At 37.0% G+C, this 22,962-nt stretch overlaps 1 pseudogene; it reads left to right on the forward strand.

The window, feature by feature from the left end:
• The first annotated feature begins 12,322 nt into the window (after positions 1-12,322).
• On the forward strand, positions 12,323-12,754 carry LOC149241514 (COP9 signalosome complex subunit 2 pseudogene; annotated as a pseudogene).
• Positions 12,755-22,962: the final 10,208 nt, after the last annotated feature.

Consider the following 22,962-nt stretch of genomic DNA (forward strand, 5'->3'; position numbering starts at 1 on the left):
GGAATCAGTTATACAGAAAAACATTGAAGCTCATCAAGAGATTCACCGTAATGGCAATCGTTAGTGCAAAAGCAAGATCATGCATGAGACACTAAGGAAATGCAATGTAAAACTTGAAACAATGCTTCTACAAGTTAAAATACATTAAAACACCAATGGTCATTCAAGAAAACAAGGAAAATAAAATTCCTGTAAGCCAAGGAATTAAAAGCAATAGAATAAGCAGCAAAAGACATGAAAAGCAAAACTTACCTAGAAAAGCCATGAAAATCGTGATGAATATTCCTAGATGCCTCGCGAATGCCATAGATCCAAGCTCGAATCTGTAGAATGAGATCTGGGGTGTCCATTAAATATATTTGGTAGATTTAGGGTTTATGATGTGCATGCCATAAATCTAGGAAAAAATGACACTTGGCGGGATGTTTCTAAAATGAACTTGAGTGTAACTCATAACTGCTAAAAGTAAATCCCTATTTTCTAGGGATGATTTTTCACTTTATTCTTTTTTCTTTTTCTGGTAAGGATTTCATGCATGCAAGGAAGAATTGCGAAGTTCTGGAGGGAACCAGGCAACCTACCATCACATGAAGGCAACAACTGATCGAAAGCTTTTGCGCAGTGTCTCAGCGAAGTGGCTTTGACTGTCGGGCTGCTCTACGCAATTCTGGAGAGAAAGCTTGACCGCCTACTCTACGTAGTTTCTGAGAGCAAGGCTGAATGCCTGCTCTACGTAGTTTCTGGGCCTAGGATGAATTTTGGGCTATTCTACACAATTCCTGAGAGTAGATGAGATTGCCTTTTGGGACTGTGTAGTTTTCCAAGAGAATGCAAGAACCGGATGTGAACCAAGTCATTGGGTCATCTTGTGGTTAGTCGAAAAAACAAGTAAGTGAACAAAATTTGTAAAGAAATAGATGAATTCAAATGAAACACAAGTACTTGAGCAGTGCAAGACATGCTACTAAGATTTTGGTGGGGAGGCTCCAAAACGAAGAGAAGGAAAAAATTTGTAGGGTGGTTGTAGCCGCTACAACATTGGCGACACATTGGTAGAATCTTCAGCTCTCCGTATGGACCTTGTTTCGTGTAAAGCAAGTCTAACTAATCCAGAAGTATTGTTCGATTCTTTAGTCATCATGGCTTCTAAACTAACTTGAGTTAAAGATATAGTGCCTTCCATTCTCTTGATCGGTCAGCACACATACCAAGCCAAGTCAACTAAGTTGTTTCGATTGGGGATGAGGGGTTTATTGGTGCACAAGTATTGTAACTGTCAGAGTCTTAATTTCATCTCTGGTGTTGCTCCACTTCCAACAGGCCTGGACATTACCCCGACAGATTCACATAGGAACACAAGCATCGCTCTACTGCCGATGAGCCTGGTCAGTACCTTGGTGGAGTTACTTGCATCACCCCTCTGCATAGGAAGCCTTTCTCTTCTTTCACCTTTATTTTATTTTTTCATTTTTTCATTTTCAAAGAACCGTGAATAGGCACTTATTTATTTTTCATGAGGCGGAAGAGGGATACTGACTTATTGAGAGCAGAAGAGGTTGTCCCTTTAGAGAAGTATGTTATATATACCTTTGACATACTTGTTAAGGTTTTCCCCCTCACCTTACTCTACTTGACTGAGCTGAAAAGGGTTAACCAAATATAGAAAAACCAATTAGAGTCTAGTTAAAAGTGAAAGCGTTGTGTTTTCACCAAGACTCACTCTGAACAGAACATATTTTCCATCAGGGTATCATCGACTGAAGACAACAAGCTCTTAATAGAGAGAGTAAAATAGATAACCAAGTGTTGATAGTTATACAAGTCCTCTTGTACTTCACCCTGCTTATCTTGAGAGGCAAACACGGTTTCATGTGAAACTAAACGTATGGGTTCATAACAAGCAAACAAAAAAGAAAGAAAAGGGCAGAAGTAAACAAAAGAAAACCAAGTAAGAAAATCAAGTAAGCAAGCACCACAAACCAAGTAAGAAAAGCAATCATGCAAACAAAGAAGACACGCAAGAAAAGAAAACGAGAAAGCAAACACTACTACTCCTAAACTAAGCAGTACATGGGCCTACTCACGTAAAGTGATATTCCAATGTAGCCACCGACACATTGCTTGACCCATGCTGGTGAAGGCATAATTGACAAGAAAGATGAGTGTGTAAACTAGTGCATAAGAAAGATAAAATTGTGAATACCAACACGTCTAAAGTTTATAAGCGTCCACAGAAAAGAAAAGATTAAAATCACGAGACAAACATTTTGCAGACATACCATAGTGTCGCAACACTATGTCCGTATACAATAATCATGTACACTCTTTTGACCATGACAAACGAGCAAATATGAAAAATAAAGACAACTTACATTTCGAAAAAGTGCTCCATGTGTATGATTCCTCCAATGCATGAGCGATAGGATCATGTGAATGGATGAGATTGATCTTCAATGCATATAGGAGAGTGATGAGGAGCTTGGGGTGTTTCAAAAAATTCCTGATCGGAAGTGGAACTAACCTCAAGAAAATGAGGACTTGACATAACCATCAACTCGAGCGGAAGTGCCTCAACAACTTGATGGGTTTCCACTTCATCAACAGGTAGATCATCAAATATTGGTGGCTTAGAAAGATCAACAACAAACGAATCAACATCATGATCGAATGAAGGAGTAAAGAGCTCATGACAGCCACAATAAGAAAACTCGATATGTTCATCGACATCCTCATGATATGACAAATCATACAGAGGGGTTGATGAAAAACAAGAATGTTTGCCCTTTTCTTTTCTAGAAATGATAGATGAAATATTGAGTGGATTCGCAAAGAAATATGTGCCCTCTCTGCATTGCAATGACATACTACCATCTGGTGTGCTTTGTGAATGATCGGAAGTAGAGACATCCAGTGATGAATTTTCACAAGGAAAATAAAAAATGGTAGAATCACAAAAGATGTCATGAGAGAATGGATGAGGTGAAAACGGAGGGAGTTCATCATTCGCCACGGGTTCTTCTTCATATTCCCACACATACTCATAATAAATGACAGTGTAGGTTGGCTGCTCAACACCGACTCCGTTGACAACTTGATCCTCGTGAACAACGAATGTGAAGTCTGGAATGGGAGAACACAACACAACACAATCTGAAGAATCAACAGAATGAGAGGATGGAGGTTGAGAGAATAAGTTCAAGTGACAACCAACATGCTTGTCAACCAAATCTGTGTAGATATCCAGAGCAGGTAGGGTGGGAGGATGTCACAGGTCAATAGATGTGCGTGCACCTTCTCCCACCTCACACTGTGGAACTAGAGTTATATGATGAGAAGCAGATGGAGGGTCACTTATGACAACAACCTTGTCCATCTTAGTCTTGGCAAATCTAACACCGAGGTATGCTGGGAGGGGTTCAAATGATTTTAAGATATGTCAATTTTTAGATATTGAAGAAGATATTGAAATATTTCACTAGAAAATTTCCAATCAATTTCATCTTCTAGGATTTGAAATGCAATATTACGAAAGCGATCCCAAAATTGCAAAAGGGATTTGTTAGGTGCTTTTTGTAATTCCTTTTTTTTTTTACTTAGTGCTTTTTTATCATAATGATAGAAAGCATGGGCCAACTCTTTGATCAACTGATCATAAGAGTGAATGGAGGCTTCAAGCAGTGTGACACACCACATTAGTGCGTGCCCTCAGAACATGAGTGCAAATAGAAAGCATGCAATGTAACCCTCATGGATCTCATTCCTTTCACAGAAGCCCATGAAGGTAGCTCCATGTCTAAGTAACACTACTCTTCCTTCACCATCATATGTAAAATGTGACAAGTCATTCTAGAGATCCTCTAATACTTCAAAATAATTTCCATGAGACATATATCTCAGAGGATTAATTGTAATGTTAGTCATGAAAGATGTGTAGAGATTCAAAACATACTTTGAGGACTTAGTTTGTCATCTGGCCCTCCTTCTAGCACCAAAAATGTTGATGGTGATGGACCTATCAACATGTCAGGGGATCTCCCCAGTAAGAAGTCCCAACTAGACCTTACACCATTTGGAGTAGGAGTCTCAGCAGTGGGTAGTATGGTAATGCCTTGACTGTGGTAACACGTAGTGGTAAGAAAGGTAACTTTGTCAGAGGCAAGTGTGTGACCTTGCGCAAGTGACGAGAGATGCATGGGGGTTCTAACACATGAAATGAAAAAGAAAGTGTGTCCCTTAGAAGCCTGTAATAGTACTCAATCTGAAAGGGACAAACGAGCAGAATGACATTCATACAACACATCTCAACACAATTCATACAATCATATACAAAATAGTTCATACATGAATGCATAAGTTAAATAACATACATTGCTAAAGCAACCAAAATAGTCCAACTCCAATAACAAAATATGCATGAAAACATGCCAACTCTATTATATTATATAAAGTGAAAGTTCCATCCGTACATACACCATGACAACCACTCACCCAATTAGTGGAACATTACAGTCAACATTGCCTGCTCCTCCAAAGAGATGTACTTGCTCTGCACTGTGGAGAAGCCAAGGCTCGTCACAATACTCTCCAAGCCCTCTCCAAGCAATGCCTATAAAAATCTTGGCTCCCAAAGGCCTGGTCTATGAGTTATGAGGTTTTATTTATAACAAACGGTGGGGTGACTCTTGACATTCCCCCTTGTGACTCTTGTACTACCCTCATGACTCTTCAACTTCATTACATAACTCTTTACATTACATATGATTGTTTGCATTCCACTAATGACACTTAGAATTTCACTTTACATTGTTTTTACAATAATAATACATTTTCCACATATACCCATGTGGGACAAAATTAGGCTTGAGTCAGCTAGATAAGACAACACTAGGACTCAGACGGCTGTGGAAAGACTAACTTAACAACATCTTCTTGGTGATCTTTGGTGACAAATTGATGCCAAGATTGGTAGTGCGCAATGGTGTATTTTTTGGTGACGTCTTTCTGGAAACGAACCCTTCCCTCCACTGCATCCGATTATACTGATCTGGAACCTTTTTACAACTCATCTTGTAACATGCGCAGCATAGTCTTAGGTGCGGCCGTACCGACGACGTACCTCTGCATGTTCTTTGTGTTGATCTGCAAGTTTGTGCTGGTGGTCATGTGCATCAACTAATCGAAGTACATGTGAATCTCTAGTCGGACTTGGTTCTTCTTTGTGGCCTCAATGAGTGTTTCAATTAATGGGATCCTATGCATCCTCACCACAACATCCAAACTCCTGAAAAATCATGCGTATGAAGCCTCAACATTGGTGATGAGGGTGGGAGTTCCGAATCAAACTCCAGATGTGTTCTTTTTCCAACTCTGCATGTGACTCCATCATCTTAGGTAAGTAGAGTGAGGCTCCCTTATACCTCATTGTCCATGTTTTTAGGTCATCAACAACGTCATGTATGTTAGTGAGTGTGGGCGCAATAATGATGCAATGTTGTTGATGGCCATGTAGATGGACAATTGCCTTGGGCATGGTGACTAACCTATCATAGAATTTCTACATGACTGACTCAAGATTCGATACTTCGACGAGTATTTAGTTCTTCATCTCCTGTTGATTATTCTTCCCTATGCCTGGCTGCTTGCAAGTCCTTAGCCATGCGCTCATTTTCTAGTATCAAGAACTTCACACTTGAGCTCATGGATTCGGCATAAGAATTCTTAGCATTAGCCAAGGTATTTGGATGTCTTCACACATCTAACATAATCACCCGTTCTCTATAGTGCGCATGTGATGCATGATCATCCAGGATGTGCATTCTGTGTGCCTCTACAACCCTGTGTTGTGACTCATCAAAGGCTATGTTGTACATATCTATTCCCATATCATCCTCAAGGAGAACAATCTCTCCTTATTCACTTGATACTTTCTCTTATGCTGGAGGAGGTGAAGCCTGTGGGGTGACCTTGGTTTCTTTTAGCATGAGGTCATTGTCTTGATCCTATTCTGAATGTACCATCTCTGTTTCCATATGTTCTAACATCAGTTCATCTTGTTGAGAAAGTTCCTGTTCCTGCGACTGCTCACCCTGTTCATCATCTCCTACTGGTGGATCTGAGTCTTCAACTTGTATCAGACTAGTTTTCTCTATTTGTGTGCCTTGCACTTCCTCCTATTCATGTTCCTGTTCCTGCTACGCTTCCTTCTCTCTTTGGCAAAGTTCTTTTTCTTCTTTGAGATTTTGCTCTACCTCCTACAACTTTCTCTTTATTTCTTCCAATCTTTGCTTCTCCCTCCTTTTCTGCACTACTCTCCTTTCGCGTTGTCGCCTCTTCACTTCTATCCCCAAAGCTACTTTCTTAACAAGTGGATCCTCTTTAAACTTGTAGCTTTTCTCTGCCTTTGGGATTTCGCCAATCTTCCTCTTACCTTTGTCTTGTGCCGGTTTGCTGCTCACTGTTGTTGTGGTTGTTTCTTTCCATGCTTCTGCTGCTTGGAGTGCTCCTTTACATTCTATCGCTTTGCTGACTGGTTCATTGAGCCTAGAGGAGTTATAATAATACCTCTAAGAATCTTCCTCTAGCCAATTACATGCCATATGGATCCATGGGTAGTACACCTTCACACAATGTTCTTTGCATATGCAGTGAGGTTCATACAAATTGAAATTCCTTGTGTGTGGATCTTGTACAACCCAATCCGCAAAGGAAGAGTGGGCCATGGTTCCTTATTCCTCTTATGCAGTGTAGCTGACAACCCTGGGGAGATGTGGTATGCAATCTCTTGCATGACCAGCTTGTCCATGGCAAACTTCGACAACACATGTGGAAGATTCTTCGCACTGTACATCCCGATGAAGGTTCCATCAAGTGAGGCATACCAATCTGCAATATTAAACAACACCTCCATTGCTACCTAGGACATGCAAGACGAATCATGTTCAAAGATCATCGTGTACAACAGGGTGATGAAGTGGTCAGATAGTCTTGCCATGACTCCTCGGTAGCTGAACTTAGAGATCAACTTGCAATATATGTTCACAGCATTCTCTGAAGGTGTCCATGCCCAACCCATGCCAAAAAATTCTTGACCGGCATAGACTGCATCAAGTAGGTAGGTGAACGTGAAGAATATTGCTTGTTGATCCTTGGGCAGGCTCCAGGAATTTGATAAATGCACTTTTAGCTGAAGAGCCAACATGTCAGACCAATTGAAAGGCCTTCCTTAACTTGCCAATTGATCCAATACAAACACCCAACTCTACGGGAAGGTGTTCGTGCTCTCGTGGCCATACAAGCGACATGCAAAGATGACCAAGAGTTGGTAAGCCTTCCTGAGTGTCTTTGTCTTATAGATCTAGTTGGGTGTCGTCTTGAACTTCAATGGCTCTCTGACCCAACTCTTTAAGATATCTCTTGTGTTCACGTTGTTTTTGTTGGGAGTGTAGATCGGTGCATCCATATAGTTAACCGACTATGGCAAATGATACATCTATTGATAATCCTCTGCCTTGAAGGTAGCAAGCTCTACTCCACTGACACTGCTCAGTATCATCGTCCAAGGGTCAGTGTGTGAGACAATCTAGTGGATCATGTATGCGCATGGGAAGGTGGGATACTTGCATACAACCTGGTACAAGCCTGACTTATGAATGTTGACATAGACTTGTCGGTCCTCCAGATCTTCCTTGAAGCTTCCTGTGAATATAGTATTGATATCTTTCCATGTGATCTTGATGTATTTCTCAATGAGCATATGTGTTTCTGCATACATGGGCAAGCTCATAGACACCTGTTCAACCACAACCCTAGTACTGCTTTCAACTGTGTCCTTTGATCCAGCTCTCTTGGAGGCCATTTTACCTGTATTGTTGAGAAGTTTCTCAACACCTATTATACATGGAGATAAGGAAGACACTCATGGCAAGCCAATGTCATCTTAAAAACATAAATCAACTTGAGGATCGATCATGCCACAAACTCGATCACTGTTGGGGAAGATTGCATAGTTGTGACTTTCAGAGGTTGGGTATTGTCATATGGAACTATTCATTCTGCAATCCCAGTTTACAGTGAGATGTATTGTCGATTGGAACTGTGTAGAACACAATCCAGTGAGGTTGACTATGGACTAGAATTGTGCGATGCGTAGCTTAGTCTGGATGGGTTGTTGGCTGGAACTGCGCATTACGCAGTCCCAATGGGCAAGACTAGGCACTGTCTCCCAGAACTGCACATACCATAGTCGGGGGCCAGTGATAAGTAGGCTCTTCAAAATTCCTAGAGCTAAGGTGGAGCCTTGAGTTTCAGGAATGCGTAGTGCATGCTGGGCAAAGTAAGATCTGAGCCAAGGTAGCCTTGTTCTACCCAAGGGCAACTTGAAAATGAGTAGAAATGAATGTGTGTGCAAAGATGGTGTGGATATGAGTGAATGGACATGCATGAAATCAAAGCAATTGTAGGAATTAGTTAAAAAAGAAAACAACGAAGCTCATGAAGAGAGTCACCGCAATGGCGACCGTTATTGCAGAAACAGGGTTGTGCATACGACACTAAGGAAATGCAATGCAAAAGTTGAAACATCACTTCTACAAGTCGAAACACATTAAAATTACATCAGTCATTCAATGAAACAAGGAAAATAACACTCACACAAGCCAAGGAAAGAAGAGCGACAACAAAAGACATGAAAAGAAAAACTTACCCGGAAAAGTCATGAAAACCATGCCGAAGATTCTTATATGCCTCGGGAATGTCAGAGCTCCAAGACTGAATGTGTAGAATGAGCTCTGGGGTATCCATTAAAAAAAATTCATTATATTTATGGTTTATGACACGCATGCCACAATTCTAGGAAAAAGTGACACTTGGTGGGAAGTTTCTAAAATGAACTTGAGCGTAACTCCCAGCTGCTAAAGATAGATCCCTATTTTCTAGGGATTTTTTTCACTTTTTTCATTTTTCTTTTTTGGGAAATGGTTTCATCCATGCAAGGAAGAATTGTGCAGTTCTGGAGGTAACCAGGTAACCTACCAGCACATGCAGTGGGAAACAACTGAAGGGAAGCTTTTGCATGGTTTCTGGGCTAAGTGGCTCTGACTGTCAGGATGCTCTACGCAATTCTGGAGAGAAAGGCTGACTGTCTACTCTGCACAATTTTTGAGAGCAAGAATGAATTCCTGCTCTACGTTTTTTCTGAGCCTAGGTTGACTGCTTGGTTGTTCTATGCAATTTTTATGAGCAAAGTAGGTTTCCCTCTAGGACTGCGCAGTTTGAAAAGACAGTGCAAGAATCCAATGTGAACCAATTCATCGTGTCAGCTTGTGGTTAGTCGACAAAACAAGTAAGAGAACACAAGCTATAAAGTGACAAATGAATTAAAATGAAACACAAGTACTTAAGTAGTGTAAGACATGCTAATAAGATTTTGGTGGGGAGGCTCCAAAACAAAGCAAAGGTACAATTTTAGAGGGTGGTTGTAGCTCCTACAACACTTCCCTTCATAAATTTTGTTAAACACAGATGGACAACACAAGAGATATGAAAGATAAATTAGTGAGTGCATTTTTGATACCATGTTAAACACACATGGACAACACAAGAGATATGAAAGATAAATCAGTGAGTGCATTTTTTTTATTAACAGGAGATGTACATTTATAATACAATGTTGTGACTCTTGGGTTTCAGATCCCAAGGTCTCTTGGACTGCTTAGTCTTTTTGGCTTCCACACTAACCCTTTAGGATTAGGTGTCCAACATTCCCCCCCTTAATCCGAAGGGTTATGTATGCATCCAAGAAGAGAGCTGTAATCCAAAATGTGCAAAAAAATGCATGGCAGCACTAGGCTGAATGTGCTCTATGAAATGTTGGTATAAAGGGCAGTGGTTTAAGGATGACCACCAACACTGGAATGCTTAGTGCAGTTCCCGGAACTCTTCCAAAACTGGCAAGAAACTGAAGTTTTCTGCTAGAGGAAGTGTTCTCAATCTGTGATGGTTTAAGGATGACCAACAACTCTGGAATGCTTAATGCAATTCCTGGAACTCTTCCAAAACTGGCAAGAAACTGGAGTCTTCTGCTAGAGGAAGTGTTCTTAATCTGTGATGGTTTAAGGATGACCAACAACTCTGTGATTCCTGGAACTCTTCCAAAACTGGCAAGAAGCTGGAGTCTTCTGCTAGAGGAAGTGTCCCAGATTGCCAACTGAAGGCATGTTCATGCATCTTTGTCTCTAGCTACAACTCTGAAACTGGTGTGGCAGGTTGTGGCTCAGGCTCGCTTGATGTGACTTTGAAGCTTGTAGATGACCATCATTTCCCCCCCTGTCAGATACAAGGTGAGATGATGGAGAAAACTCAACTGCAAGACTGTTCAATATTCTGGAACAAGTTCTGACATGTGTTTGGAATATCTTCTTGGCTGTTGATGCCCATTGCCAAGAAGCGATCCATCCAAGATGAATCTTTGTTCTTGCAGGACGTTTGTTTTTGAAGCATCTGTGTGAAGAATGGCTGGTTTTATGACAGTGCTTACATGGATGAAGATCAAAACAGTGATCTTTCAGATGGCCAACTCGGTCACAGTGTTGGCATTTCACGATCTGTTGTTGTTGTTGCTGTGGTGGAAGAGGAGTAGAATCTGGAACAGCTGAAACTGAACTGTCATAAGGAGCAGGTGAACTGTCATAAATGAATCCAGCACTCTGAAACTGAATGGGCTTGGCATAGTCTGGAATATGAAAGGACAAGTCCTTGTCATATCCAAGACCAGTTCTGTGCTTGTTGTGGACAAGCTGTTCCCAAGGTCTGATGATGGGCTTGGGAAGTGCAGACTGAGTTTCTGCATCTGCATGTACAACTGTTGCTTTATTGGGTTCTGGATCTGATTCAACCTCAATCTTACTAATTTCACCACTTGCTGGTTTAACCTTGAACAATATATTGTTTTGAGCATAAAACAATTTGGAATGACAAATCTGTTGAAGCTCATCTTGCTGGAATTGAGATTCTAGTTGCAAAAAATCAATCTTTTCTTGTGCATCATGCAGGGAGGTCTGAATGTCAAAAAGAGTGTCTTTGCTGACATTTACCATCCCACCAATAGTGGAGTGCATTAGTGTATTCAGTAATTCTAATACAACACTCATTCTATCCATTTCACAATAATATCACTGCAAAAAAATTGATTGGTGTACCACTTTGTCTTCAAAAAATCTTCAAGTATGTAGCTTCTCAATATACTTCCATATACCATGCAATTTCATACCATATGATATATATATATATATATATTCTTTAATCTTCATCATCATTGTATACATAATTGAAAAACGCTGACAAAGCACCCGTTACCGGTGAGAATCCAACGAGAGAAATCACAAGACTGAATGAATTCCTCAATTCGCCTGAATGGGTAAAAACAATGTGCGCCTTCTCAAGCAAAATTCTGGGGTTATTTCTGTAGAAACTTTGATGATGGACAAATGAATGATAGGCAGGTAGGCGTGAATTATGGTCAGAAGAAGCTATTACAGAAAAAAATGGCCTTAGAAATTCATGTTTGTTAAACACACTGAATTTTGCAGAGCTTCACCCGAATCTTTAACGCCGGACCACAAAAAGCTCGCACACATCACAACACCTCCTAACACAAAACCACGCCCTCGGAAATCAGCAAGAATGCCCCGACCTCCTCCGCACAGTCCAGGGTTACCAGCAAAAAGCGCTCGGATTTATATGCTTGAAGAACCCTTGGGAAGATTGCCTTTATTGAAATAAAATGTCCCACAACAGCTTACTGTTTTGGGCGTTACAATCAAAAACAGATTATCTTATGATTGATGCAATGACCACCAGATGAGTAATACATCACTTGAAATTTGCGGATATTTAGTAGCAACTATTTAAGCGCCGATGTATGAAGAAATACAAGAAATTTGCGGCAGTTAAATACTTAGTAGCAACTATTTAAGAGCCAATGTATGAGGAAATACAATAGTTCATTTCTGAGCACCTCCGTCTGATGCAACATGCACGGTCCAAGTAATAGAGCAAATGGAGGTCGGAGTTTAATGCGCCAAATGTTTCTAGACATCATGGGCTTCGTCGCCGATCATCTCTGGACGGCCTGGAGTTCCCCTGTCCGAGCTACTAATGCCTGAGCAACAATATACTTGTAGATTTGTTAACCCCCGATCATCACACAAAATCGATTTTTTTTTCGTTTGTTTTCCTCCATCACAACCAAGACAGTGATACACAGAGTTTCAGCTTTGACTCGCAACTAATTCCTTCCCTGCCCCAGTAGCAGGGTCCAGCGATCATGGGTTCAGACGCAGATATGGAAGATTATGGATTTGAATACTCGGAAGAGGAAACGGAGGAGCAGGACGTCGACATTGAAAATCAGTATTACAATTCTAAAGGTTTGGTGGAGTCTGACCCACAGGAAGCTCTTGCTGGCTTTGCGGAAGTTGTGAAAATGGAACCTGAAAAAGCAGAATGGGGATTTAAGGCTTTGAAACAAACTTTCAAGTTGTACTACCGCCTTGGAAAATACAAAGAGATGATGGATTCTTATCGTGTAATGCTGACATATATTAGATCAGCAGTAACACGAAACTACAGTGAAAAATGTATAAACAACATTATGGATTTTGTTTCTGGTTCTGCCAGCCAAAACTTTGAATTCCTTCAGGAGTTTTATCAGACTACACTCAAGGCCCTTGAAGAAGCAAAAAATGAGAGGCTTTGAGAGGCTTTGGTTTAAGACCAATCTAAAGCTTTGCAAGATATTTTTCGATATGGGAGAATATGGTCGCATGAACAAGATACTTAAGGAGCTTCACAAATCTTGCCGTAGAGAGGATGGTTCAGATGACCAGAAGAAAGGCACTCAACTTTTGGAGGTTCCACCGAGATATGAAGCCGAGCACTGTGCATATAGGAGAGAGCAGCGTAGCAGAAGGAACAGGCCAGTAGAACAGGCCAGTCAAGGGAAGCCGAGCACTGTGCGTATAGGAGAGAGCAGCGTATGGAGCGTTTCAAGAACTGGAATAGGGTATATATGAGTGCTGCGTATGGAGCGTTTCAAGAACTGGAATTGCATCAACGTATGGGAGAGAGCAGCGTTCTGCATGCAGGTGGAGTAGCTACAGGAGCAGCGTAGCAGAAGGAACAGGCCAGTGGAATAATAATGAGTTGCAGGGGTGACAGAGGCGTTGATGACAGAGGCGTTATAAGGCAATTATAAGGCAGCGCTTGAAAAGAATATGGCAGAGCGCCAGGACTGCTCACAACAGAGGAATGGCAGCACTGAAATAGGTGGCTCACAATGGAGCAGCGCAGGAGATCGCCCGCTCTGATACCATGTTAAACACAGATGGACAACACAAGAGATATGAAAGATAAATCAGTGAGTGCATTTCTGATACCATGTTAAACACACATGGACAACACAAGAGATATGAAAGATAAATTAGTGAGTGCATTTTTTTTATTAACAGGAGATGTACATTTATAATACAATGTTGTGACTCTTGGGTTTCAGATCCCAAGGTCTCTTGGACTGCTTAGTCTTTTTGGCTTCCACACTAACCCTTTAGGATTAGGTGTCCAACAAATTCTTATCATATCCATTTCAAATTTTTGGAGTTGAATCATGACTGATATGGGTGAATGGAAAAAATCATGTGGTTCAATCACCCATGCAGCAATTCGGACATTTAAAAATCAATGAAGGGATGGATCACTACCTAGAGTGGTAAAAATGTTAACAGTATGTTTTCATTCCTAAGTGGAATGTTTTTCAGTGCGTTATGAGTGGTATAGGTATGGTTTCGGTGTCCAAATAGTATGACAAAATTTCCAATACTAGCTTTGATCATTGTTGGTGTGTTTTAGGCTCACCAAAATTGAATTTTTCCTACTAAAGACTTGCAAAATATATATAGAATGTTATGAATATAAATAACTAATAATTAATAGTTAATAATGATTAGTATATTGAAGAGGCATGTCTCAAAATACATAACCATTTATGAAGGAGTGCCCACCTAGGTATATATATGAGACCCTCAGTTGTAACCAAATCATATTCTTATTCATACATTACATATACATCCTCAATGGACATCTTCATATTCCAAGTGTTCTGGAGTATTTAAATTTTGTAAGTGTGAACTATGTTTGTTATATTGATATCAAAGCCAATATGATTTGGCTTTTCTCCATCATCCCTTCGTCAACTTTGTTTTCATTGTGATTAAAGCATTTTATTACACAAATTTTGGAGTTTCTCCATTGTGTTGGTTTTGTCATTTAGGATTTTGTCCAATAAAAAAATAAATAAAAGAATTATCTATATATATATATATATATATGAGAAATATTATAGGAAAAATATATATATTATAAGTTATTGGCTTCTAAACTATTACGAGTATTTGTTACCCACACTCAATTGCTAATGGTAAATTAGTATCCATATATGTTAGGAATTTTGTATGGGTAATTATAGGCTTTTATGTGAATTAAGATAGTATGCAAGAAATATTGATGGCTATGAAAGTGAATATTTGTTTAATCATACGTAAGCATGACTATAATTCTTGGACATCAAAAAGGACTTAGCTCCCATTAGTATTAATGCCTTATAAAATTACTAATTAAATAGAATTCCATTATTATGCCATTCATAAGAATAGAAAGGAAAAGGGTTTTGGTATTTTATATGAATTTAAAAATGTGCATAAATGGTAATTGGTGTGAAAACAATAGCAAATATGATTTGATAACTTAATATTGTATTGTCCAATAATGGGGACATATGCAATGGAATACATTACGTATGTTCTAAAACTTAATGATAAAACTAATAGTAGCCAGGTGTTGTTGATTACATTGATTGCTCGAACTTCAAACATGACAATTTAATTTTATAAGTCGATCTATGAGGAGCCTATATACATCATGCATCTATTAAAATATTGCATTTCCATCTTGAAAATTCATCCAATCTGTGTACAAATTGTAGGTGACACTACATATTAAACCTAATTAGCTAGGTCATTATGTTGTAGAATTGTGGTGACTTCTTTATAATTGCTAAACATAATATAGATGGCATACTTTAATCAATTGGCATTAGTGAATTTTTTGACTTGAAAGTATGGATTATTGTATTCAAGTTAATAATGTTGCATAGTGACTTATGGTTAGATATATATGCATGGACATGAAATATCATTTTGCATGAATTAGAATTGTGGTGGATGATAATGTTTGGATCAGAATGACATATCTACTAGAAAACCATTTTTCCCTTCAGTATTGTTATTGAAAACATCTTCATGGAAACTTTGATTTTAATTCCTTTATATGCATTGACTGGAAGATGTATCATTATTTTCTATGCTTACACTTTATACATGAAAGTGGTTTATGTAGGTGAAAAAATTGATAGGACCAGTACCTTCTTACTTTGCTGAAATAATGAGAAACATTGATGCGTGTGAAAATTTAAATGCGTATTAAGTATATTTGACAAGATTTTTGTAACTAACATGATTTTGTGAAGGGTACGGTTTTACAAAATACAATTGTGACTAATGTTTCAGTATGGTTAAGTAGGGTAGTTTAATGGCAACAAAATGACATCACTAAGATTCCAACAACATGGAACATAAGAACTAGTGAAAGGTGAAAGGTTACAATGAAACTTATAATTGAAATTGTGAAGGTATAAGATTTATAGTTATGTAAGCATGACATGCAAAATTTGTTCATAGAAGATATAATATTTCGTTTTCTAAAATGCATGTTGATTATTATGTGGAAAATTTGAAAGAACGCTTCCTATGAGACATGAGATGTCAATCATGATTCCTAAGAATTGTTGGATTTCGAAGGACACCATAATTGAAGGCCAAAACTATGAGGACGCTTAGGTAGTCAGGCATGAAACTTTTCAAGGAATCATGAGCTAGTAGGAATCATAAGTTGGTAATTATAATATGCTTCAAGGAAACATTTGATGATAGTGAAAATCGAATTGCAACTTTTATTTTTAGTCTTTTATTTTAACAAAATAAAATGCAAATTAAGAAACAATGTCAAGGAAAAGTGGTAAACCATTTTTAAAATGACTTTTATGATGACATGTGGTTGAAAAGCCAAAAAGTGAAAAGTAAACATGAGAATGTAAATATTTACCTTTATTCGTAAAATAAAAGAACTCTACTTATTATTTTGGAAATATTAGAGTATCCACCATGTGAGAGGTAAGAATTTTACTGCTATGAAATAATTAAAATTGGTTGTGTTCCAAGAAGGGACATGAAAACTCCAAAAAGAAAAATCCTCCAGTTTGCAAAAGGGATGACTTCGTTTGGCTGAAATAACCACCAAAAGTTAACATGACTAGAGATAAATGTCATGGGTAGAAGATGTATGAAATGGAATATGAAAGATAAAGGTAGTTCGAATTTTAAGGCGCCAATCGGAGATAAAGACTAGACCTATACCCATAACTAGGAAGATTGAGGAGGTGTAAATTTCTGAAATATTTATGATTAGTTTCCTTACATCGCTCATGGGGGGGGACTATTAGAAATTCAGTTCAATGGTTTCCTCTATTTTATTTCTAAGAATTGATGATACGATACTTATGGATGTATTTAGTAAGGGCTAACATAGTATGCACTTTGTGTAGTTATTCCTACATTCATCATTTATGTGATTAGCGAACTATATGTTCTCTGAGTACTTGTAGAGGTACTGTACTAAATGATTGATAGTTAAACAAATTCCAATTAGCACCTAGAATTAAATAAATAATTAATAGTTGATTAAAAATAATATAATTACAATTTAGGAATACTAATTGGATTCCTTGGTCAATACAACATTGTGTATTAGCTTGTGGTTTATAAACTACCAAAGGTGATTGTTGTTGTGTTGATAAACCACTCTTAGAGTGCTTGCCACAACTGATAAGCCACCCATAATTAAAATATTTCATGGAGTGGCCATAGTTTCCAAGAATATTAGTGGATAACAACTACGTTTTAGGAAGATCTTTTTTTCTACGAAATTGAACAAGGGATAAAAGGATGGAAGTAAAAGTTGAATATTTTGACCTTATTAGTATTTCTTGGAAGAAAAAAAATAACCTCGATTTTGAAGGGGAAGGATCCCCTTTTGGTTGTTCTAGTCACAAAAATATCATGACTGAAGATAGATGTCATGCGTAAACGATGATCTAAAAACTAGAGTGCAGGAGATAATATAAATCTAAATGAGAAGAAAAAGTACCTATGGGAGATAAACGCTGGGAAAAAACATAATAATGATGAAAGGAAGAAGAGATGAACATTGAGTACAATGTTATTTATTTATTTATTTTTTCTTTTTTCGGGGGGGGGGGGGGTGCAATATAGAATAGAACATTATAATTTTAAGAACATGGAAAATATTAATGAAAATATAGGCTCACATATACACATTGCAATGTCTAGCAATTGAAGGTCATATTGCCACGTTAAGAAGAATCCAAACAAGGAATGAAGCTTTATCGCTTATTTTTTCTCTTGACATGCTCCGGTTGGTAGCAATAATCAGTTGTGTAATGGTTTGCAACTAATCCAAGTATTTCAACACTCATAGTTCAAGTTTTTCCATTCGGGTAGACACACTTACTTAATTCACTTCACACATCATGAAACACTGTGAGGTTGCAACTGAATTTGTATAAATATATGTGAGGAACTGACTATAATCATCATGGGAGTGGTGTTATTTCTGGTTTCCGAGTCAATTTTCATCTTTTGCCAACAACAAACTACATTTTTGTAGGTAAAAATTTCATAATTGTGTTAGTTAAGGTCCATGATTTTCCATTCTCATCATGCACAATAGTGGTTGTGACATATATGAACAAGAAGGAGGTGGAGTATGAGCTCATCCATGTAAATCTCATGATGGAGCATCACAATAAGTCTTTGTTTCTCTTGATCAACCATGTTGGATAGATCCCAATCGTGCTTCCCTTGTCAATGATAGTTCCCGATCAAACATTTTCGATGGTCATGTGGAGAACAATGGGGCATAGTATGATCAAGAAAGAAGCTTCCAGAGTATCTTGTTTGCAAATGGTGCCACCAAAAACTAGAATTTATCATTGAGGCTTGGCATGGGTGGTTAAAGGACTTGGCATGTAGATGGCTAGTGGAAGTGCACATTTGGATTCTATGAAAGGGGTTTACTCATGGGTAGGTTGTGCCATGCTTCCATTTGAGTACACAGAATCTATCTTACCCTTATCATTTGCATGGTTGCTTTTAATTAGTTACTACATGGGCAAGCATGTTCTTTACTGAAGGTAATTTATATGCGGCCTGCAAGTTGATATTATAGATATGGTTTTGCATTAGTCAATGCATTTTCAATTGGGTCAATATAGCAGTGAGTTTATGATTATTTTTACTTACAAATAAAATATTTACCTCTGACAATGCAAGTGCCAATGCATTTGTAACCATAAAATAGGCATGGCTATCTATACATTAATGCATTTGATTTTACTTTCATGAGAACTATATAGTCATATTTTTATCAATGTATAGAATTTTTTATTTAAAATAATAAAATAACCATGAATTTATAGCTACATGCATTTATTTAATGCATTTGAAATATGGATAAAATAAACGTGCACTTATAATTGTATGCATTTGTATAATGCATTGGAAATTAAAACAACAAGATTAACCAAATTTTATATTATTAACCTATGTTATTGCATTGGTAATAACAAGAATGGCTTTGTATTAGAAGGAACAAGTATATTGTTACCCAAGGTTTTGCAACTAGAATACTAATTGGAAAGAAATACCATAGCTATGCAAATTTATTCCCATGATTTTGCATTTTAATTAAATACAATAAAAGTATGGTTTTGCAAACAATAGTTATGGCATTGTATGTGTTAAAAATGTATGGTTTTATACTTGATAATGAATTTAAAAGTAAAATATTAGTTATGGTTATGGATTTTAATTTTATTTATGGACGTGAAAGAATATATTTTCATGCAAATATATATAATGCGTAGAAGATTACTAGTGATTCTGACATTAAAAAAAAAAGATAAATGGCAGATATTGAATCTTTGAGATAGAGAAATCTCAATGCTCTCACATTATGTTTGGATGAAAAAACCATAATATTTTGGGTTGGAAAATTTGATATTTTAGGGATTACAGGTAGTCATGAAATTAGAGTGTTTGTTAACAATAATGTTTGTAGGGAAGAAACATGACTCTTGCAAGGATAAGTGATAGTTTCTAAAATAATATCATTTGTAGTGATCAAACGATGGATTATAACTAATATTATTGTAGGTGATGAGGTCTGTTGGAAATAATACTGAGAGGGGGGGGTGAATCAGTATTATCAGATCAGATAAAACTTTTCAATTTCATACTCAGAAACATATACGCGACTTCAGATAAGTGAACCCGCGTTTACACGCAACTGTGTCTAAAGCAACTAGCGTATATGCAGAGATCTTATGATTCAATTAATCTTATCTTCAGTAAATGCATCAGAATATTATTAAGCATATTGACAGTAAACAGGTGCAGTATAACAGAACAGATCATCACACAAAAGCCACACACATGAACACCATGATATAAGGTGGAAACCCAATGTGGGTGAAAACCACCTGCTGCAATTTGTCTCTTTCTTCTTTAATGAGAAACTTCTTTTACAATGTACTGGTGCAGTCCTTTACCAGCACGCAGGCTACAACCTGCAGAGGGCTACAACCCTCTTATCTTTTGTACTAGCCGATCCATTTACTAGTACGTAGGTGCCTACCTACAGAATGCTTCTTTACTCGTTTTCCAGCTGCTAGTGGAAGGGAGCTACAACCCCCTGGCTCTTGTACTGGCTGATATGTTTACCAGTACGTAGGTGCCGGCCTACGATCTACCCGGGACCACGTTTCATACATTTTCATACTGGATCCATAAGACAATCATCATTGTAGTACAACCTGCATCATCAATCACTGAAACACCCAATTCTGAATCACTGTAACCCTGTCAACAACAACCAGACAACATAGCAATAATCAGATCCAGCTCCATATTCAAATATCATACTTCACATTGTATACGCTACTTGGATGAACCCAACCTGCGTGTATACGCTCTTTTACCAAAACCAACCCGCGTACAGATCTGTAAATTCAACCTTAAAACTCTGTAGCTATATCAGACATCAAAGCATACCCAGATCATAATAATAAACATGCGTCAGTAGATCTAGTCTATCCAGAGTCAAACCATATGAAGATAATCATTCCAACCCTTGAGATCTCGTTCCATCATTCATCATCCTCAACATGAGTGAAACCTTCGTTCAGATCACCAACCCATAACCAGCACTTGGATCTCAGATCTTCATCACTCATACTCACATATTTTGGCCTAATGATCTTCTCCTTATATAGCCTTAGGTCCTTCATAATACCAAGAGCCAAAACCATAGTAACACAATACCATCAACTTCAAAACTAGGGATCGACACGCCCGTCGAGACACAATGGTCCGAAACCATAGGCACAACTTCCAAGGACTAACCGCCATGGACCAAAGGTACTTTTCCACATACACGCGCTTTTGCTGAAGCCAACCTGCGTGTACACGCGACTTGGGCTTAACGAACCTGCGTGTATGAACTTCCTTGGCATGCTGTACTAAGATTTGTCCTCTGATTAAGTTGCCATCACCTGTACCAACCTCTGAGCACCTGTACCAACCTCTGAGTGAGTTGCCATCAAGGACAACACTTGAAACATAATGCCAACAAGGTCATTATATATAACTATTGTTACATGAAGAATGAAAGATCATGAAATATAGCTCACAATGGGTAACTTGGTTTACTAATATATATTGTTAATGGGGAAGAAATTTATTGTGGTAAATAGCCATGCCACAGAGATATTGTGCTCTAAGAATTGTTGGGTAATGTGTTTGAGAAACATGAAAACATGTCTAATGTATGGGCCTTTAGTTATAATTATTGGATGAAGGATTATGTTTATTTTGTAAATATCAGCAATTGACAAGAGATGGACTCCCCTGTTTCCATTGAGTGAGGAATGAACTTCCTCACGAAATTTTTAATAAAATAAACATTTGTTGGTTTTTCGCTTTGAGGTTTCTAGGGATATATAGATGTTCAATTGTGTTTTTTTATAATTAGTTATCTTGATAATATTGTCACCTTACATGATGTTGAAAATTATGTCATTCATCATGTTTTTAATAAACCCTCATAAGTTAAACAATGTTAATGATGCAAAGCTGCAACATAATGCATTATGTTAACAGGTGGCACTAATGAGTTTTCCTTATGAAAATAGCTATGCCATTTCTATACTTACTTCAGTTAATGATTGTGATTATATCATTTGATTATTAGATTAAGAGTAGGTTATAAGTCATTCATGGGATGCCACATACTAGTAAAACTTGCAAATATTTTTAAACTTGTGTATTTTGTATGAGGTACAGCGAGGGATGCTATAGAAATGTTAACAAAATTGATTCTTAATCATACAATTGGAATTGTAATTGAAAAAAATCAATGTGCCAAATAAAGATAATTTATATCAACTTAATTATAATCAATTCATATCTAACTATAAAAGATATAATTTATCATCCTTTTAGAAATTGCCTTTGCGCATTATATTTGCTTTATTAGAATGGAATGTTTAATTTTGACATTTATTTTCATCAATCATGCTTCTATTAAGATTTTGTTAGATCCGATAACAAATGTGTAAGATTTCCCAAGTCAATTGTCTAGAATTGAACCTCGATATCAATTTTAAGCTCAAGAGAACATATATGATGTGTTGTAAACATAGGAAATCAGCTTGTACAATTTTTTTTAAGAGATGGTAATATGGTGAATTAATACCTAATTTGTAATATATATATATATATATATATAAAACTTAAAATTTACAAAAATATAAATATTTTTATTCTGTCGAGAGGTACTTTGCAATTTAGTATGGGGTGATGTTGTAGTGGCCTAAATGTTGTAGTGGTGTAAATGTTTGTTTGTAAGCATTTACACTTCGACTAACTAAAAAATAATAAAAGTATATATATATATATATATATATATATATATATATATATATATATATATATATATATATATATATATATATATATATATATATATATATATATATATATATATATATATACAAACTTAAAAATTATTAAAATAAAAATATTTTTATGGTGTTGAGAGGAACTTTTCACTTCAGTATGGGGCGATGTTGTAGTGGCATAAATGTTTGTTTTTACACATTTACATGTTGGCTCATTTTAAAAATAATAAAAAGTTAAAAGTAATTGCATAGAGGGACACTTTATAGATGAGTATGGCGGTGATGTTGTAGTGGTGTAAATGTTTGTTTGTAAACATTTACATATCGGCTCAATTAAAAAAATAATAAAAGGTCAAAATTAATATAGAGACTAGTATGGGGGAGAGGTTGTAGTGTCCTTAAATGAGTGTAAACATTTAAATGTTGGTTCAATTAATAATAAAAAGTTAAAAGTAATAAAATTTAATTTGTTATATCGTAATTTTCCTTTTATTAATAAAACTACAAACAATTTTTTAGATAAATGAAAATCAGAATATACATCTAACATAAAACTATATAGCATATAGATAATTGCTATATATTAAGATCCAATTTTCCATATAAATTAAATTTTGTAACCATATTTAAATTTAAGTAATAAGCACATAAAAGTTTAATACTTACAATATAACAAGATTCTTATTTATGGTTATTCACTTCCACTTTACCATGGATATTATTAACTTATTATTTGTTACAATACCATGGGCCAATAC

This window comes from Pinus tabuliformis, chromosome 8 (assembly GCF_031772625.1).
Source record: "Pinus tabuliformis cultivar Carrire ecotype Pingquan chromosome 8, CPIR1, whole genome shotgun sequence".
NCBI classification, from domain to species: domain Eukaryota; kingdom Viridiplantae; phylum Streptophyta; class Pinopsida; order Pinales; family Pinaceae; genus Pinus; species Pinus tabuliformis.